The sequence below is a fragment of the Chlamydotis macqueenii genome, chromosome 3 (genome assembly GCF_036417535.1).
Source record: "Chlamydotis macqueenii isolate bChlMac1 chromosome 3, bChlMac1.mat, whole genome shotgun sequence".
NCBI lineage: Eukaryota > Metazoa > Chordata > Aves > Otidiformes > Otididae > Chlamydotis > Chlamydotis macqueenii.
Genome location: NC_141558.1, coordinates 67,557,645 through 67,579,161, shown reverse-complemented (window position 1 = coordinate 67,579,161; position 21,517 = coordinate 67,557,645). Strand labels below are relative to the sequence as shown.

Below are 21,517 nucleotides of genomic sequence, written 5' to 3'. Positions count from 1 at the left end.
TTTGGGGAAAGCTGTGTACACTAACAATAAACTAAGATTTTTGTCTAACAACACATGGAAACTTAAAATAGCAGGGACTGAGGCAAAGGGAAGGGAAGCATCTAAAGAAAAATTATGTGGCAACCATAATATTTTCCAAAGGATTGTAACTCCTCCTTCTGCCTTAAATTCTTTCCAGAACTTTGTCAACATCTTACATTTTGCACTCATATAAAAGAAAACTGCTTTCTATAAGCTCGAAATACATTTTCTGTAAGGCTGCGTATCAGCATATTTTTATTATTTGATTTTTTTTTACGTAACTTCATCAAAGTAGGATTCAGTAAATTGAGCCTAAAGAGCAATGCAAGATGAATGCTGCAGAAAACTAATATTCTGGTTTTCCCCTAACATTGCAGTATATGTATATTAAAAATTAATTGGAAGAAACAAGTAATTTCCTATGCTTCATCTTGTTCCCACAGATAGCCTTCATGGGTTATATTTGTGATGATGTTTTACATTTAAAAGACCAGGTGTGGAAGGCCAGTTAAAAAAAGTAGGCCTCACAGTTTTATAATATTCTAACTTAATTTACCAGCCTTTCATGGTATGTATGTACAAGTCTGAAATTTACCAGTCAAAAATTACAAATCCATCTATTCCCCTTCGTCTTTAAAACAAAAGTTCTTTAGAAATAAGGATTATTTCCTTTCTTTCCCGTTCTCTCCTTGCCTGTACCTTTCTTCCCTTTCAGTACCATTAGCCAGTTTTCTTACTATTCTCAAATAGGTAGGGCTGACAGTAAATATCCTGCAAGGAAAACATCGGAGGAGTTTTGGAAGCACAAAGTGATAGGAATCCTTTGAGCACTACATTTCACAAAGGTTCACTAATAAACTGATCACTGCAGGACTCTACAGCTTCCAAAAGGAAAGACAGATGAGAATGGTAAAATAGTTCAGTGTATATTTTAAACTGTAGCACAGTACATTTATTTTGGCATTTAAATCCCTCATTTCCCTAAGGACAAACTGTGCACATTTCTAGTAATGATGCCCAGATGGCTCTATGGATATGGCTTAGCAGTCAAGCTTTTTGCTGGTGTAAACTGGCAGTTTCACTGATCTCACATATGCTTTGCTGAAAACTCACAAGCTATTTCATCTACTGGATAGCATACCAACTTCAGTAGGTCCAACAGTCTGTTTAAGAACCAGTTTTATGGCAATAATATTTACCATTTTAATTTTGAAATTTGCTTTCCAGAAATTGGCAGTATTTATTCAAAATAGATTGCTTTGCAACCATTCATGCCATTAAGAGCTTGCTAGTGAAAGAAAATCTCCAAGGGGTGTGAACACTGCCAAAGCAAATCTGCTTACTAAGTCAAGTAAATATTTGCAGATTTCTTTTGAGCACTCACCAAGCTTTAGTGTTAACATATTTGCAATCACTGCAATTAGCAGCAAGTGAGGCTTCAAGACTGTGATGTAGGGAAACAGCCTTAAAGAAGGAAGGGACCTTACTTGACTTGCTAAAATGATGAGGAAAGAGACTGAAAGTGAACAAGCAGCACATGGTGTTTCCAAAGAGTTATACAAGTTTAGCAGAAAGAGCTGCTCCATTAGTTCAGTTAATAGAACATTCTGTTACTCCAAACTTCCTCTGTTGCTGTGCAGAAGGAAAAAAGGAACATATAATTTCCCTTTAAATAGAATCAAACCTAGCAAAATAAGAATATATAAAATAATTACATTATTATGAGACTGGATTTGTTGCCAGAATTTCTAGGCTCTGACTTTATTTTAGACACAGTTGCACTATCAATTTAATACCATAATCAGTATATATATTCAAAGATAGGGCAGCTTATATGGAAAATGGACATTTCCTGACCTCCGCAGTAAGAAAAGGGATTTAGTATTTATTTCATCTGTAAGCATCATTGAAAGTCTACAGACAGATGAAATTCATGTGTTTGTTTTGGTCACCATATAATTCAAATATTAAAATACCTCCTCTTTTCTTTTTTTCAACAGTGTCTGAGCCCATAGCAGCAAAAATATATCTAGTTCTCTCAATAACATAAAAAAAAGGAAGAAGGGGACAGGTGGGAAAGGGGAAAAGGAAGAGTAAATGAAAACTTCATTCTTTGCAATAAAGCTTGAAATGGCAAACCTATCCTTCAATTAAGAAGCAACATATTAAACCAAGTAATAATTTCATTTTCTCATAGGAAAAACATAATTATTCACAAAATGCAAACTACTGGAATCATTGAAGTTGCTGTATCTCCCATGATTTAAAGCTAAAAAGCTCATGAGTTTTCAAAGGAAAGAAGGGCTTTTTTTCTCATTTGAAAACAGAATATTGAGCATCTAGTTAGACAGTGTATGGGCAGAGCACATCAGGGTGAGATTATCTTCCCTCATCTTTTCCTATTATCAATTTGCTCAAAGGAAAATTACAATGGAAAGGTCATCACACTGGAAAAAGCAGCTCAGCTCAGGGTTTTCAACCCCAACAAAACACACAACCTTGCCATTTACTGTTAAAATCTGGAGGAGTTGAACACTACTCCTTCTGAAAGAGCTAGTTTTAATCTTGCTGCCATTATAGCTGCTGATTTTCTCCCTTTTTATTGTTCTTTGATTTCCATTTTTATTATTTAATGAAAGGATGATAAATTCTTGACCTTCATCTCACAGGCTGTCATGTCTGGCATTTGATAATGGTCTGGAATAGGACACTATGCCTGTAGGGTCTCCATGTATTGTATATTAACCTTCTAAACTGGACCCATTCAAAGAATGTAAATTATGCAAGTTCTCTTGCTGTACTTATACCTTTTGATAATTTGCCACCGATGAAATTTCTGGGGCCAATCAAGAGCCAGAAGTTTTATTTTTAACATGTAGAGCATTTTGAACTGTTTCCTGATATACAACAGCTTACTTTGCTTACTGGGAGACTCAGAAAGGTGTGTTTGATCTCAACTCTGCTGTTGTATGAGTCAACACAATAGCAAGATAATTTAGGGTTTTTTTAAGTTTTTTACTTGTGAGGTTGCTAACCCAGATCATGATATCAGGAGGGACTGCTGTGGCCTATGATTGGCTTCGTGCATAAGATAAGCCATGGGACCTTGTTGAAATGATTGTGCACTCTCAGGAGGAAACCCATTCTTCATTTTTAAAGTCTCTGAAGGTGGATAGATACACACCATGCTTGTCATGCTAAGGAAAAAGTTAATTATCCTCTCTGTTCATATGTTTTATTTCACCTCTGAATTTGTCACCTTCAACTCCCAGCCTCCTGACTTTTTATTCTCATACTTTCCTGACTAAACAGCCATATAGCATGGACTCTTTATTCGTCTATCATTTGTTGTATTGCACATGTATACCTCCCAGAGGAGAACAGTGTAGAAACCTTTTAATGGCACTGTGGTGGCACTGCGTCAGCCAAGCAGCTTTCAGGTCTGGACTTGGCTGGGTCAGTATTCATTTACAGACCTACACTCTAGTCCATTAGTGACCATATGTACCAAATGTACAAATGTGGTACCTTCTGTACCCCAAATGTGTATACAGTCAAAGACTTACGGTCACAACATTACACTTATTTCACACCTGGGTGATAATCCGAAGGAGTTTCAAGACTTTTCCAACATCACTTGCCCGAAGGGAACTCTCCATCCTTACTGTCATTACTTCTACAGGAAGAATTACACACTAAAAGACAGTTTTTTCTTTGCTCTTCTCAGTGTACCAAACCTATTCAGGTCATTCTGCTTCAGCTGTCTTCTCTCTTCCAGCAACTGCCAGATTCACAGTATTTGCATCACTTTAAACTTCACCACTGCTACACGTCTTGTTGTTAAGCCAATTCTAGAAAGAGACAAAGAAATAGGAAAGATTTCAGACAGGAGTTGTTTCTTCCTGTTTACAGTTCATGTTTGAGACAAACCACTTAGCTATTTTTCATCCATATATTGTATAATAATTTGATTTTATGTCACTTTTATTCATAATGAGAAAGCTGTATAGTATTAATGCAATGTCTTATCAAAGTTTAATTACATTGCTATTAGATTATCAGTACTTGAAGTTCAATAGTAACAGTAGTAACAGACATTTCTATAAAGGTATACTGTCTAGCACTATTTTGTCCAGGACTGGTATCAGACTGATAGGCCAAGAACTACCAAGAATGGTCTCTTTTAGTGTATTTAAATGTTGCAAACTTGTTTTCTTTCATTTCAGAGAAGTTTGTAATGATTTTGAAAACTTCCTGAAAAGTTAACATCCATGACCCAGGAAGGCTCTTTGCAAATTATTTAGATCTGTAAAAACAGATATTTTCCTTTTAACAGTTGCTGCTGAAGAACCTTCTGACTTGCTCCTCCCCTTCCGCTGACTGTAAGAGAGGGGATTCCAGTATCCATTTAAACACAGACTCGCTAAAGCACAGGGGCCCATGCACATAATGCTCTGTAAGCCCATGAAAAACTGTACTGAGGGGGCATGACTCAAGTTTTTATCTATATTCTTTTAGGCCCCTGCTGTCCCCTAAAGCATGCTAATGTATTAGCAGTGTGCTCATGAAGGTAGTTATGTTTAACTGAACTTCTTAAATTATGTAAGCAAGCAGTGAATTAAGCAAAGTAAAGATGGGCTTAAAAAGGGTAATATCTGACCACTAGTCAGGGAAACAAGATATTAAGCTTACTTCCATTTGCTATTTAGCCATTTTTCTTTAACATGAGCACTTCTCATGCTCAGTATCTTGATCATGGATGAGATCATCAATCTGTAGACATTTACTGAAATATTCCTAAGTAGTTCCCAATTATCATTCCTATTTTTGTGCCCAAATTCAGTTTGTATGGTTAATAACAGTTTCAGCTTTGAGAAACTGGCAAGCACTAAGCATGATTTGTCTCTGAGGTACCAGTCATTTGGCAACAGGATATGCCATTTTTAGTGCAATTTGACACTTCCTCTTCAATTTTCCTCACTCGATACTTCCTGATTATCATTTTTACTCCAGTAATAAAAACCTCCCCCTCAGGTGTCATTAATAGTAACTCAATCAAATTAATGTCTCTGAATAAGCAATCATTCTCTATTTTGTTTCTCATGAAGCTAGCAATACAGCATACGGAAGAATTTAGTTTAACTTCTTTGATTAGTTTTGTAAATGCTTGGGTCTGTTCTGGATTTGTACTTTGTTGGCTCTTCCATCCACTTTCCACTTTCTGTTGTGCTTAACATCTTTCTAATGCCTTTTGTGGCTTTGTTACTGGATTCGTTCTGCAAACAAACAGCTCGTCTTGTCACAGCTTCACCAGCTATCCATCACTCACATTTTGAAGGGGGGTAGCACTCAAAGACTAATCACCATTCTCTGAGGGCTTTAGCCTCTAGTAACAAACCCCATTACTCACTAGAAAACCTGAGGGATGATGGAATAAGATTTTCAGATTTAAATAATGTAACTTTTATTCAGCAAATTTTATTAGGTAATTTGGTTTCAGAATAGCCATTAGGACCCCGGGCACTCAAGCAAATATTGAACATTTTTCCACTGATGCCAGGCATGCAGTCAGTCAAGTGGTCAATACTATCACAAGTAAGTATTTCCACAGCCATACAGCATTCAGTATCTTAGCAAAAATCCCTCACTTCATTGTGATGGATTATGATGCAATACCTATCAGTACTGTCACATAGGCAATCACAGGCAGAGTGTTAAAAAAAAAAAAAAAAAACCTGCTTGACTGAGAATTTTGCATAGGGTAATGCTTACATGGGCAACCAAATCTCTTGAATAGGAAGGGTCAGTTGCTCTCCAACTGACAATGAGACTTATTCACAAATGTCCCTCCAATAGTGACTTTGGATGAATTGTGGCCATATTATGCCAAGGATTATTCTAAGTGAAACTTTACTATTAAGTCAACACATAGGTTTGAAGATAAATTAGTAATTTAGTGGGAATCTTTCTTTCAATTGATAGCAAGGAGACTTCATTTGTCATACAGTAGAAGCTACTCTTCACTCCCAATGTTCATGAAATGAAGAAATGAGATTTAAAGTATTTATTTTGGTTTTCTTGTGAATAGTTAAAGGAAAGAACTATTAAATGCCTAAGTGTTCATAGCAAAACCAGAATATGTTTGTTCAGTTACTGTGCGTAAACCTCTGCATTTTTCATACCTTTACAGCAATAATTTATCAGCTTTAAAAAACAGAACATGAAAATGTTGTACTCATTAGCCATCTTTAAATTTTCCATGTTTTAATTTATACTTACTCTTTTCCACTTAGATAAACTCGTTTAGTTTCAATAAAAATCAATCTAGTACTGAACTGTAAACTAACTATGTGATTATTTCAATGTCCGTTTATTTTTCAGATGACAGACTTCTTTAAAGTCATGCTGGATATTAAGTTAATGCCCAGTTACAAACCCAGAACATTAAATACATTAAATAAATGTTTGTGTGATACACATGCACATATCTGAAATAGCGTTTCATGGAGGTTTGGACTGATTTTAATCTGAAGGGTCTCAATCTTTCTTACAGCTATCTCAAGCAGAGCAGAAAGATAGTTACCATTTAAAAGTGAAATGGCAATAAAAAGTAAGTTCATCATGGAGTGATTCAGGGCATGATTTTTTCAGGGGGACTGAACGTTCTAAATATGCACATCTGCAATCCTCCTTAAAGTAAGTTACAAAGATGCACAAAGTAAAGAAGTACAAAGAAAGACAAGTCACAATCTAAAAACAACATACACAAGGGGTTTTTTCACTACTTGCTGGGTTTAGAAATCTAGTATGTGTTTTCCTGACACAATAGGAGGATTCTTGAAAGACAAAAAAAGTTGAAATGAGTCTTACACAAATATCTGTTTTTTTAAGGTTGGTCTTGACAACAGGTGCCCAGTAGCTGTTGAGTGCTTGCCCTCGCATCACTTCTTGGTTTTTTTTTTTTTTCTTCTTTCCTTCACTTATTAAACTGTCTTTATCTTGACCAATGCGTTTTCTCACTTTTGCTCTTTCTGTTCTCTCCCACATTCTGCAGGGGCAGCAAGGGGAGTGCAGTGAGCAAGCAACTCTGTAGCCGTGTGTCAGGGTCAATTTATCAAAAAAGGTAATATTGTAGCCTCACTCCTTTTTCCACCTTAAATGCTTTACATATCACTCACTACATGTTGCTGAAATCAGTAACATCCCTAAAGGCACAAGAATTTAGAAGCCACCTGGCAGTATCCAGATTATCGGTATGTAGGTTGCCTAACTACACATAATGATGTGTTTTAAATTTTGCTGCCAATCATCCTAAGTATTGGGTGTCATGACAGAGAATATTAGCTTTTTTTTTTTTAATCTGGTCAGAATTTAGCTCAAGGAAAGTTTTAGTTCATATCTGAACATCTCCAAATTTCATGAGAATTAACTCACAAGTTTTCAATCAGCTCTCAGTCTGGTTTAGAAAACATCAGCATCAAAAGACAATAAAGCCTAGACTGAATAAGAGGGTTGTAAAAATGAAGGTGACAAGCAAATAGTCATCCCAAATTGACATCAGTCTCAGAGATCTCCATATACCTGAATTAATGAAAGTGTTGAAATTGACTTTGTGAGGTTAACAAGATTAAACCTTAATAATGGCCAAAAAGAAAAGAAAAAGATAGACCAATGCAAACTGAGTGATTACACCTTTCCTAAGCCTAGATAATTAGGAATGTACAAATTGTCCCAGGAGGTAACTTTTCTAAATCTGCCCACCTTAAAAAAAAAAGATTATGTCAACACACTGCCATACTTCTCCCAAAATCCCTGTAGCATTCTACAGACTTGTAGCATTCTATAGACATACTGATTTTCTGTGCCACCTTTCTTCCTTCTTCCTTATGCGTCATCCTCAGTTACACACAAAAGAAAAATACTGCCCTATCAGATTAATGTTTGGAAGAACTTGGCCAGGTATGGGAAATACCTATTTTCTCAAGCTCTCACACATATGCAGTGGTATGCATTCTGTCCACTTCTATATTTTGGGGGATAAGAGAATATTCTATTGTTCTTCTCTGTTTTCTAATTCTTTTACCTTTATTAGCTGAATTTAAACTTAGGAAGAGCAGAAGGAGGTTTGTAAGAGCAGAGAGACTAAAAGACAGGAGAAATGTAACTAAGATGTACCATGTCTAGAAATCATTAAAGGCTAAAATTGAGGAAATTCATTGTTTGCTGCAGGCATTTGAGAACAAGCAAGATAAATGAGACAAAAAAAAAAAAATCAGAGTTTAGGAATTGCAGAAGTATGGTTCAGCAGACTCAAAGGGACAATATAGCATAAAGACATTTGCTACCAGCTAACTGAAATTCAAAAAAAGGAAAAATCACCTCACCTCGTGTAGTTGCATGGCCTGAGATCTGAGTAGATTGCAATTTTCCTGACTGTTACTAGATTCTACCACAATTAGGAAGCTTGAATTACCACTTAATTGCTATGTCTGTAGTGCTCTACCAAGAACAAGCTAGTGTTTACTCCATGTTCCTTTCTCTATCATTGCAAGCTTGTTTGAACAACAGACACATAGTACTTTGACTTAGCATGGCCTTGGGCAGTACCAGACTTGTTCCTTGGTGTCTAGCATTTTCTGACGCACTTCATCTCCAGAGAGCAGGAGTTAGATGTAAAAGCCAGGCCTGCCTAACACACATGAGCATCACATTCAAATCCCTCTGAAAGCCCCTCATGAAGTCTTGCTGCTTCATGAGGTAGACAGCATGTGAAGGTCACCATTGCTATTTTCCCCTACCCACAAGCAGCAACACCATTTCCTATTTCTTGGCATTCTGTAAGATAGCTTGCAGCTAACCAGAAATGTCTTCAGAATAAAACACTTCAATGACTATGAGGATCTCACAGTTCAAGTTCTCTGATGAGGCAATATCCTAAGCAGCTCGAAATGTATAAGGATCATTTATATACAGAGCAAAAAGTGTAAACATTTAAAGGAAACACATTTTAAGCGTGTATTGCTGACTACAGCAATTTTTATGAAGCATTTGGCTCACTCTGCTTTGCATATGTCTATCAGTATACATGGTTACTGTTGCATACAGACCTTGCAACTTAAAGAAACAGAGAAGTTGCGTATGATTCAGCGTGACATCCAGTACAATCATTCATGCTTTATCCCAGTGTGCCAAAGTGGCATTGCGTGTCTGTAATGCAGATTACCAGGTCCTGTAGAAATACCTGAGCTGAACTGGAGAGTGGAAGCAGACTGAGAAAGCACTTAACATAACACCACTCGACTTCCCCTAATTTCCTCTCTACATAAGAATCATAAACATAGCTCTGGCATGAACATATTATAAGTAATTCTAAGATACTACAATTAAACCGCATAATATTCACAGAAAAATTGTTTCTTTGCTTTGCCTACTTGATCAACTGATTGTTCATAATAATGTGGATTGAAGGCTACTCCTAAAAAGCTTTTGAAAAAAATCTTAAACATTGTGGGTTTGTTTTGAAACAAAATTAAAGCCCACCATAAATTTATTTTTCATGTTCTGGCTGGTTCAATACACACTGTCCTTGTTTCCAAACAAGGACACTTAACTGCAGACAGATAAAGCAATTATCAACATTAAAAAAAAAATACCGTGGAAACAATCACATAAAATATTGTAATATCATATTAAGCCTCAGCTTTGCATCTAGCTTTTGGTGTCTGGTATGCAGGGAGGAGACCACTGCTGTGTTTTAAACGACTGCTGAAGATCAGTTTATTCAGCAGGAAACTTTAGGGAAGCCTGGAGGGAACTGCTGAGCACAACCACTGTAAAGTCTGAGCCACTAAGGAGCGACAATTAAGAATCTTCTCCAGAGACCAGGTGCTTAAAAGAACTCTTTCAAATTTTTGAGCACTTTGCTCTAAGACAAAAAAAAAAGCCAAGTACCTGCCTTTTCTTTGGCTTACTTGTGGTAAAGCCAGGTTGCTCTTTATCCCATTGCCCATTTTCTCATGTGTCTTAATTAGTCCTTCCTTCAAACTTTGTTCTAAGCCATGCATGCAACTGAGGTGAGATTAATGGCCTGTCCTTTCCCACATCACTTTTTCTCCCCCTTCTAAAATAAAGGTACTACATTTGCTATTCTGTACTCATATCCATTTTCCCCTGAGGATTATTAAAAATATTCATCAGCAGTCCTGCAATTTCATGTACCAGCTCTTTCAGCATTGTGGGATGAAAATTAGTTGGTCTCCTGACTTGAAAAGATTAAGCTCTTTGGGTTCTCACCTAGAAAGTGGTCATTTCTATTTCCATAACCCCATGGCTGCTAGCTATCTTGCCTTTGCTTTAATGGTCAACATCCTAGGCCTGCTAAATCCCAGCATAAACCATTCAGTCCAACTCTTAGCTATGCTTGGATTATGTTCCTCTATCTCTCATTGTACAGCGAACCATTCTTCAGTCGTTGCTCTTTTTGGTTTTTAAGGCTGAAGAATCTTTTGCCATTTCTTATTAATATTTCTTCCAAGGTCTCTCTCAGTCTGTCTTGTGGCACTTGTCTTTTTATTCCTGCATCTCTTGGCTTCTTGTCTGATATGGCTTTCAGAAGAATTTTCTCCCTTTTTCTGTTTAGGGACTGTCCTCAAATCTGCACTTTCGTTCTTTGGAGTTTAAAATCCAATTGAGCATTATAACCAACCACTAAGAAATAATGAAGTAATGCACAAAGAAATAATGAAAACTACACACTCGTGGCATGACACCAGAAGATGCAAAAGTGTTACGCAGAGTGACTTTTCCCAACTGAAAAGATGAAACCATGAAGCCTGACAGATGTAACAATGCAAAAGAAATCCCAAGGCTCTCAGGTATATAATACAGTTTATGCATGCAAGACTTCCTTCACTCAGACATTCAGATCAGGAAAAGCTCCACTAAAGTCAAAGGAATTACTTTCCATTAACTGTGGAGTAATACAGATAGGAGTTAGGACCACTGATTGGAAAGCAGATAGCTTTAAGATATCCTTCTACATTTGATCTTGAGCAATTTTTCCTCACTGTCATATATGATGCTCTTCTGCAGAGAAACAGAAAGCAAATCCTAAAGCCTACATACAGTCAAACCCTGTGTCAGGTATGTGACTTTACCAGTGTGGCAATCCCAGACTTTCTGTACGGCCTAGGTGTGAGCCTTTCAAAATTCAATGGGAAGGGCTCAAATGCTGTTAGGGCCATCTGCACAAAATCAAGGAGGTCCAAGGCTCCCAACAGACACTATGCAAACCACTCAACATTGCCTACATCACCTGCTGCTGCCACCACCCACAGAGAAGAAAATCAGGAGCAGACAGTGCTGCTGCAGTTGCTGTCTAGGATGGAGCTTTGAGACTTGTAGGTGCTCTTGCACTTCATGGTACATCCTTTTGGCAGTTGGGTGGTAAGGAAGGTGGCGCATCTACAAAGACAGTCCTTTGAGAAGTTTGAAAATGGTTACATACACGAGCCCCTCAGTACTTGCACTCCTCTTCCCCTGAGAAAACTACAGTTAAGAACTCATGCATTAGTCAATTTCATTTTTTCACAGTTTCTTTGTGTCCCTAGCAAGACGGAGAAAACAGCAACTCATAGTGGCTCTGGATACTGGAGTTTATTTACAAAGCAAAGCGGTCAGTGCTTTTACTCTACTTGATTATTTTTAAGTACTCCCTTGCTTATTCCCTGCCACAGCATTAAATCCACTAGATCTTGATTTCCCTTCCCTGGTCAATGCTGGTCTGGAAAGGTCAGGCAGAAAGTCACACCGATTCATGCTGCTCCACTGCTTGCAGTAAACTATCTCAGCCACTACATGCCAAAGTCCCTGAGGATCCTCTAGCAGTTGTCTCCACACATCTCTCTGACTTCAAGTCTTCCTCCACTCTCAAGTTCTTTCCTCCAGCCAGGACCTTCACCTTCTTATTTGCAGAGCTCCTTCTTCCTGAAACCACTTCGTCCTTTCAGGAACACTTCTTTTGGCCTCTAGGTCCTCCTCTTCCAGGCCCCCAAAATGACATTTTTCCCAATCTAGATAGTCTATGCGCAGAAACTCAACAAGTTATCACCATCCATATTGGTGGTTTTCTCTCACTTGTCTATATTAACTAGAGGATTCAGGCCATACCACTTCACTTTGGTCCAGATTATCAACATTTAAACTCAGCCCATACTGGTTGCAGCTGGCAGGTAGCTGGTTTCTGCTTGAGTGTTCAAAAGTTCAACCTCAGACACTCACTCCATGTACACAACTTCAGCTGTTTTTCACCCTTGACACTCCCCAATCAAAGAATGTTTCTAGCATTCTCTTCCCTGCTAAGAAGTAGAAAGTCCTGCAGATCTGAATACAGTCACTGCAAAAACTGAGAACCCAGTAAGTGAAATGTAAACAAGAGGTTTAATGTACCAACACAGACCATTACCTTCTTCTCTCATGCCTTTTTAAATGTTAAAGTCTTTAGACTGAGTCTCCATATAACAAAATAAAGTCATCTGTTTGGCTTCCACTGTGCTCCACTATATATATATATTTTTTTTTTTTTTTAATGCCAGCTATTTTGGTATTGGTGTGTGTGGCTCTGAAGTATTTTAATTTTTACATTTATTTTGCAGTCCACAAGGTACATTCATACTATTATGGTGGTTGGTACTCAATCAAGAACATCAGATCAATATAAAACACGCACACAACCAGTTTAACCATCCACATAATGAGTTCAGTTCATTGACAGACCCCTGGAAGCTTTAAATGGATCATCTGTGAGCACAGACAAGAATTGTAGAACTAGGTGATCACTCTCTACTGAGCTGTAGTAACCCAAGATATTTAATATAACTCAAGGAACCTTTAGAGATGTACGGTTTATCACTCTATAAAGTTATGCACCACAAACTCTGGGGAAAATACCACTGTGTAAATCTCAAGAGTCTAAGAATCCTACATTACTAAATCCATTTAAGCCTTTCCTCTAGATCCTTGGACTCAAAGGCAGTTTTCAGGTCTCTCATTAATTCTACACACCGCACAAAATAAATCCATTGTAAATAGCAGTGCAGATCACATTTAAATGTGGCCTGGAGTCAGATCAGAAATAACCAAAGCTGAGCATCTGAATTCAAGGAGAGGCTGAGCAATAGGTACCACCAGGCTGAAGAGGTGCTGGTATTTATTGACAGGAGTGGCACAAGGTATTACACAAACCCTCAGTGTAGGAGAAGAGCTGAGAGAGGATGTCTCCTTGGGTGCTGTTCTGACAGCTCTCTGAAAGTGCTACTAAATGCCAAAGTCAACCCAGGTGTATTCATCCTCACTAGAAATAATAGCAAAAAGGTGTGCACAATAGACTTAAAACATTGAAAAAGGAAAAATATTCAGTCTCCAAGTGTTCATTTCACTCTCAGTAAGCAAAAAGTCCAGCTGACCTCATATCTTGGAGGTGGGTATAACTGTAGCAGCAGGAAGCTACAAAGGAGTATATAAAATATAGTGCTCTGACTGCATGCTGGGCTGGGTGAAGGTGGATCAATCTGTTTTATTGAACCTGCTGTTGAAAATAGACTGTTGTAATTTGAATCTAAGATGCTGTTTCCTAAAGAACTATCCCTCCTTTCCAGACACATGCTGTCCAAGCACAGTTTTTCAAGTGGCTCTTTATAAGGTTCTCCTCCTATTCTCCCAAACTAGTTGGCCTGCTCCTTGTTAGCTGGTAGCTCTTCCCCAAGGTGTTTTGACACCGATAGTGCTCAGGCACTGGATGCCTGTGTAAGCACAAGTTGAACAAAACCACATCATCCACCTTGGTCTAGCTTTGTTTCCAAAATCTATTTCATTATGGCTGAAATTCATCCCACCAACTACTTGCTCTTCCTGATGAGACAGATACAGATGACAGAAAAGAAGGCTGGTGTGGAGAAGAATTACAAGGAAACATGGCTGCAAGCTTGTGAGTAGTACATACAGGTACAGCAGATGGGCAACACTTTACAGATATTTCAGCTTCACCTAAAGCTGCTCTTCTTACCTGAATATGCAGCAAGTTTCCTATGAAGCACCTCTTCCTTACAGAGGCACCTACTCCCATCTCAGGTCACATACACATACCATAGCAGGCATGTCCAACCACTTCTCTGCTATTGATTGCTGCTTAAACAACTTCCTCTTCCTTTTCCTCTCCTCAGCAATACAGACTTTCTCCTTGCTCCATTGTACTGTTCCTTGCTGCACAGACACCTCTCCCAGCAAATCCTGGTGCCTTCAGCTCTCACATTTGTAACCTACAGTGGAACAGCTCCTCATCTCACTGGTTCAGGCCTTACATGTTGGGGGCAACAAACATCAGAAGCCACGGGACTGAAAAATAAGGGACTTTCTAAGAGAGGTTAAATTGAGGGCACCTGGTGGTGGGAAGATGATAAGGAACACCTGGTGGTGGTTAGAGGAACTATGGGTATAAAAGCATGGAAACAGTAAGAATATGGGGCTCTCTGCCTATTTTACAGTAGAGTCTGAGACCATGACAGAGACTTTGCTCTAATAACTGGACTACACTCTATCAACTGGATTACGCTCTAAACAACTACGTACTGACACTTACACTCCAGTAATTGCAGCACATCAAGAACACACTGTTCTTGCTGCCTCTCATCTTGCTTTTATATCAGTGATTCCCCACTCTGGTATCTCTGCCTGCCCTTCCCCTGGGCTCTCTCACTCTCAGTAGCAGTAATCCCCGTGCTGTAGCACCACAAACTTCTCCTGATGACTCTTTCCTCTTTAGTCTTACCTGGATACTGGCATTGGCCTGACCATCACTTCTCTCCTCCCTTCCCTCACCTGTTAATCTGGCAATATCAGCTCATCCACATGATCCCCTTCCTGCCTCAATATTTCTGGAGCAAAAAAAAAGATCAGGTGTTTACTATAGATTTGTCCTCTCAGCATTTAGTTATTAAGCAAATCTCTCCTTTTACTTGAACTAAATCCCCTGTTGTCATGGGTGAGGACTGCTTTGCTGTTGTTGCATGTAAATATTTCTGTTTAATCAGAGTACAAACAGGTCAGGTGGACCTTCTGGGAGCAAGTGTCCAGTCTGGGGGAAACAAAGCATCCAGACTGCTTGAGTGGAGTAGAATGAGAGATGGAGCAAGGGAGTGTGAGAGGTCAGCATGGAGATCCCATAGCCCAGGAGAGATAGAGCCACAGAAGCCAGCAAAGACTGACATTACCTGCAACAGCCACACAGCTGTACCAGGAAGAAAAAGACACCAAGCAACCTGCAGAGAGCTCTCCAAGGAAGGCCTCTTGGTTGTTAAGAAGCAAGCACGAAAGAGGGTACCACCCTGCGAGAGCAGAGCAGAATGGGACGGTTTTGTTTACAAACTCCTTTCATCTGTCTCAGCTGAAGTTTTCTCTGTTTTCAAATATTTCCTTCTAGTTTATGTTCTAATAAAACTTGTCTATTGAATGTATGAGCCATTTTGGTCTCTTCCAATATCTCCACTGTAAGGAGAAGGTCACTTCAGAATCCTGTTGCACATTTCTAAAATCCTTGCAAACTTCTCACCACCTCTGGCTTTTCAGACTGACTCACCTTCCCACTTCAATTCCTGGTTCTGCACAGGAGCTGAGCGACTTCAAGGGCACTGATATGATACATTACCATCTCTCTTCCTCCTTTGCTTCCTTTTCTCTTTTCCTCCCATGGATGCAAAATTTAGCATTTTATTTTCTTCTCCAATCCCTTCATATGCCCAGGTAATCCAGCCTTACTGTTCTCCCTTTGTAACTTTTCTGCCCTGCTGGCTTTTCCCCTCATATTGTAAGCATGTTTGCTATTTCCATACCCATGACCTCATTGCCTCTTTCCTTTTGTTACATTGCTCTTTGACCTTTCACTTCTGAGATCCTTAAATACACTGTTGATAGTGGCTATTAATAATCCCTTTTCTATAGTTCAGCCTCAACCCCTTCTTACCTAGCTGCTGCTTTTCTTGCCCACATGCTCTGCTCAGCACTTACCAGTCTGTAATGACTGCTTCATAATTTTGATTTTATAACCAGAACTCCATTTTCATGCACTTTGACATGCTCTTCCTTGTATCAGCTTTTCTAGTTGCTGTGATTTCAGCTTCTCTTTCTCTTTACTCTCAGATTATTGCTGAGTGCATCCATCTAACTCCGCTAATTTTTGCAAGGAGTCAGTTCTCCTACAGACATTCCAGTGTAATGTGAGACTAGAAATCATAGAATCATAGAATAGTTAGGGTTGGAAGGGACCTTTAAAGGTCATCTAGTCCTAGCCCCGTACATGGAGCAGGGACATCTCCAACCAGATCAGGTTGCTCAGAGTCCCGTCTTGAATGTTTCCAGGGATGGGGCATCCACCACCTCTCTGGGCAGCCTGTTCCAGTGATTCAACACCCTCATTGTGAAAATTTTTTAACTTATGTCTAGTCTAAATCTACTCTCTTTTAGTTTAAAACCATTACCCCTTTTCCTATTACAGCAGCCCTTGCTAAAAAGTTTGCCCCCATCTTTCTTATAAGCCCTGTTTAAGTAATGAAAGGCCACAATAAGCTCTCTCCAGAACCTCCTTCTTCTCCAGGCTGAACAGCCCCAACTCTCTCAGCCTGTCCTCATAGGAGAGCTGCTCCAGCCCTCTGATCATTTTTGTGACCCTCCTCTGGACTCACTCCAACAGGTCCATGTCTTTCCTGCGCTGAAGACTCCAGAGCTGGACACAGTACTCCAGATGGGGCCTCACCAGAGCGGAGTAAAGGGGCAGAATCACCTCTCTTGACCTGCTGGCCATGCTTCTTTTGATGTAGCCAAAGACACGTTAGTCTTCTGGGCTCCAAACCCACACTGCTGGCTCATGTCCAGCTTTTCAGCCACCAGTACCTCCAAGTATTTCTCGGCCAGGCTGCACTCAAGTCCTTCATCCCTGAGCCTGTATTGATACTGGGGATTGCCGTGACCCATGTGCAGGATCTTGCACTTGGTCTTATTGAACCTCATGAGGTTCTCACGAACCCACTTCTTGAGCTTGTCCAGATCTCTCTGGATGGCATCCCATCCCTCAGGCATATCGACTGCACCACTCAGCTTGGTCTCCTCTGGAAACTTGCTGAGGGTGCATCCGATTCCCCTGTCTATGTCATTGATTAAGATGTTAAACAGTACTGGTCCTGGCACAGATGACCCTTGAGGATCCATAAATAGAGATATCTTCACCTTGCCATCACCTCAAGGACCCATGTATACTGCATATTTGTCTCCTAGGCAAATTCATATCTTGACCAACTTCTCAGTGGTTCTTAGCCATGAACTGAAGTGCAAGAAAACCTAAAAAGAGTTCCTGACCCTTCCTTTCCACAGGCTCTTTCTGGTTTTTTTGATCATTGTAACTCACCATTTCGCTTGTTGTTCAAGATGATAAAACTCTGTCTCATCTTCAATTCTGAGTACACATCCAAATTCTGTGGATCTCTCTTGCGTATCGTTTTTGAGTTATAATCTTTACTGTCATGCTAGTAAAATTCACTTTCACACTCTCACTTCCATCTTGCTTACTTAATATCATTTATTCTGGCTTTGAAAAATAAAGCCTGTACTTGTTCACAGCCATCCGAAACACTGCAGGAGGGATCATATTTCTAGCCAATCACTTCAACTATACCAGCTTTTTCACTTTTTATGCCTCTATGGACTCCTTCCTGTATCACAAAAGTCATAAGCTGATTTTCCTCTTTCACTTCTAATGTATTTCATTGCCTCTTCCCCAAAATCTTTTATTACCTATTGAAAGACTACTTCCAGTCCCTATTGGGCTTATGATCTCTCCTGCCATCATTTATTTGCAATGTTTTTTTTTAATTAAAATCCTTTCACTTGTCTTCCCACTGTTCCTTATGCCATCTTCCCTCTAAACCCTCAGCAGTAATGAAACCAAAAAAAGTAATACGCTAAGATGAAAAAATATAATTTTCCTGTTCCCTTACAGTCTCTCAGGTAGCTGCATATGGCTCACCTGTAGCCTCTAGTCTACACTACATAGAAAATTCCTTAAAGTGAGACATTAGGGTTTTTGTGTTTCTATAGTTCCAAACACAATGGGAACTTATCAGAGACGAAGGCTTCTAACTGGTACAATAATACAAATAAATGACAGTAGCAACATCGTTACAGTAAGAGGTTATTAAAGTCTGTTCTTTTCCACTTGCTTTTGCCAACATCTGAGGGAAAAAAAAAAAAAAACATCAGCAGAGATCAGCCATTAGGTCAAGTATGAAGGTGCAAGTACAATAACTTGTGCTGGAAGGCACATTTGGACTGCAAATGTACTGCATGCTTGAAAATATCTGATAATTCACTTAATTCTGAGGAATAAAAGCAGAATTATTCCACTGGCCCTTGTCTCGACCTCCTCTCTTTACAAGTCTGCAAACTTTATATTAGTGTAATACAACCTACCTACGTGCTATTATTACTTACACTGTGGCAGCACACTCTGCACGTGGACCAGGACCCCAAAGCCACAGGGCTGTTCTCACACAGAACCAGATGGGCATTACATTCTCAGCTACGTCTGGGTCTATCCTGAGCAGCACCACAAGCCATGTTTTCGAAACTGACTCTCAAAAATAAGGGGAAGGGGAAGGGGAAGGGGAAGGGGAAGGGGAAGGGGAAGGGGAAGGGGAAGGGGAAGGGGAAGGGGAAGGGGAAGGGGAAGGGGAAGGGGAAGGGGAAGGGGAAGGGGAAGGGGAAGGGAAAAGAATTTCTGTACTAAGTGCAGATCATTTTGCATACCATCTGCAAAGTGCTAATTATATACACCGTTGTTATTTGTCAGTATAAGATATTTCAGAATTATATCTGTAAGCCATCTGCCAGCTATCTTACTCACATTCTTTAGATCACCAGCAAGAAATCTTATACATTTTTTCCTTAGGTAACAATCTGCAGTACACAAAAGCAGTTAAATGGGAATGACTTTCTAAAAATGGCTTCTTAACACATAATTGAAGTCAAATGAACTCCAAATGAATTAATTTGAATTTTTTTTAAATGTCACATCTGAAGTAATCTTTTTAATATTGAACTCAGGTATGAGGCAAGAATTTCCATAGGTGCTTTATGCTATTTTTTGTATGTCTTTTATGTAATCTTTGAGTAGAAACAGCAAGGAATTAACATGTTAAAAATAAAGTACCATTAGCAATTTTTTTTTAATGCAGGTGCACAACATTATTCCTTCTTGCGGAAACAGGTTTTTTTTCAAATTTTTTTCCTCCTTTCTTTTTTAATAACCCAAGTGCTCTAGAATGTATAATCTTACAATTGAATACATTTTAGGTAGAGGAAGCAACACTGAAAGGAGAGGAGGAATTAAGAAAGATCATTCCCAAATAAACAGTGAGCACCATCTGAAAAAGTGAAACACATTAATCCCACAACTTTCTGATATGACTGAAATGACATTGTACAGGTGATAAAAAAAGAATCTCATAAACAAATAAAAACTGTCTTTTATTCAAACAGATACCTAAAACTTGAAGAGCTGCACTCAGTTCCTGACTCTGTAACAGGTTCCTGTTTCTGTATGACTTTGTGCAGGTTGTTTAATCTCTCCTTGTTTCAGGTTTCTTCTGGAAGAAAAAAAAAAAACAACAACAACAAAAAAAAACAAACCAAAACCCCCACCCTAAAGCCACATCAATTGTTCTTAATCTCAGCCTTTGTTTGTTTGCCTGCTAAGAACGCACATTATGAGAATCTCCACCATATCCTGTTTTACATCTACAGAGCACTCATGCCATCAGTGCCTTAGTTTTACCATAAGTCACCTCTACCACTACAAGGTACATAGGGAACATGACAATCTTGACCACACTAGTAATCCTGCTGTTGCTAACTTTGCTAAGCATCATGAGACCCATGATCACAGTTGCTTATTGCTACTAAAATTTAAAGCATAAGCTCAAAAAAAAAAAAAAAAAAACAAAAAACAAAACCAACCCCAAAACAGTGAGAAGGTCATCCAAGAAAATAATTATTTATCGCACACTAAAAAGAGCTATAAGATTCAGTCAAATGGACTTTTGCTTCTGTTTAGTATGCTAAAACACAAGAAATTTTAAAATAACTGGTCAGCCTACTTACAACTCCCTATTACTTTTATAAGCATTAGTACTGCCACAATTTCTGTTCTAACCAGAAATCGTCAGGTTGCTGTAGTAGGTATTGTACAAATGCAAAATAAATTAAAAAAGGAATTTCTTCCACAAGAGGATAAAATGTAGGAAATCCAAACATACACAGGCACAGAGGAGACTTTTTTAGACCTTTTTCAGGAGATAATAAGGATGATAGGCAAATATCTACAAACAAATTCTTCGAGTCTAACTTCTCCAGAATCATGAATCAAATCATCCAGGTAGGTCCTGTCCCTGTGCATAGCACCCTTCAGGGTTTCCCAACTAATATACAGACAAACAGAAATCACAAGAAAATGTTCAGAATCAGCTCAGGGGAAATATATATTTAAAAAAAAAGAAAAAAAAAAGAAAAAAAACCACACCAAACCACCACCCTTCAACACATAATCAAATGGGATACTTTCTACTCCCTTCTTAAGAACACAAGCTTCTACCTTCACCACCCTCACTCCATCTGATGGAGTACTGTCAGTACACTGAGTTTGTATTTTCATTGCCAGAAAAAAAACTTGGCTATTTGACAGCAAGACAACTAACCTGATTTAGCTGGAACTTTCTTTTAGTAAGAAAATCGGCTATTCAGATATCATCTTAACATAGCTGCCTGAGGTCAACTGTAGTTGAGAGGATATAACATTAACTTAACCTAGCTATGTCAAGGTAAGGACCACTTAACTTCAGCTTGGATTTTGCCACAAAGCAGCTATCTGAATTCATAATCACACTATAAAAGCACATAATTGTGGAGAAATTAGTATATATCCTCATTGCATGGACAGACTGTAGAGAGTTCATACAGGCCTATGCTGAGAGAAATTATGTCCAAAATGGGCAGAAAACATTCCTGGCAAATGGAGGAATTGCAAATAGTGAATAGCTTGGGCTACTCCCTCATACATCTCATCAACTTGCCACGAAACTACAGGTGAGAGGAGAGGACTGCTCCTCTTCTGGAATAACCCAGAGAGCAGTGTGGGGCTTTGTAGGGGAGAAAAGGGGGAAAAGGGAATAAGCAAGGAGAGTTTCCTGTATTCCCATATCCACCCACAGGTGGGGTCAAGCAGAAATTAACAGGTATTTCTGAAGATTCATGCATGTAAATCAAGGCGTAATGAAATGAAAAACCATAAGCAGATCTCACCAGCCTGATACTACTTCTTTCCACTAATGCACACAGAGAATTTTAGGACTGTTCTCTTTTTGTTTATTGAGGGGGGACCTAAGGTAGTAGCTTCTGT

General features: G+C 38.9%; 1 long non-coding RNA gene across 1 annotated transcript in view; it reads right to left on the bottom strand.

Annotated features, from left to right (window-relative positions):
- Nucleotides 1–3,119: 3,119 nt before the first annotated feature.
- LOC147601284 (uncharacterized) overlaps nt 3,120–21,517 on the bottom strand; it is a 154,897-nt gene continuing 136,499 nt past the window's right edge. Inside the window, exon 3 of the long non-coding RNA XR_015258281.1 lies at nt 3,120–3,872. This is a non-coding gene — a long non-coding RNA (uncharacterized LOC147601284). The remainder of the gene's footprint in view (nt 3,873–21,517) is intronic.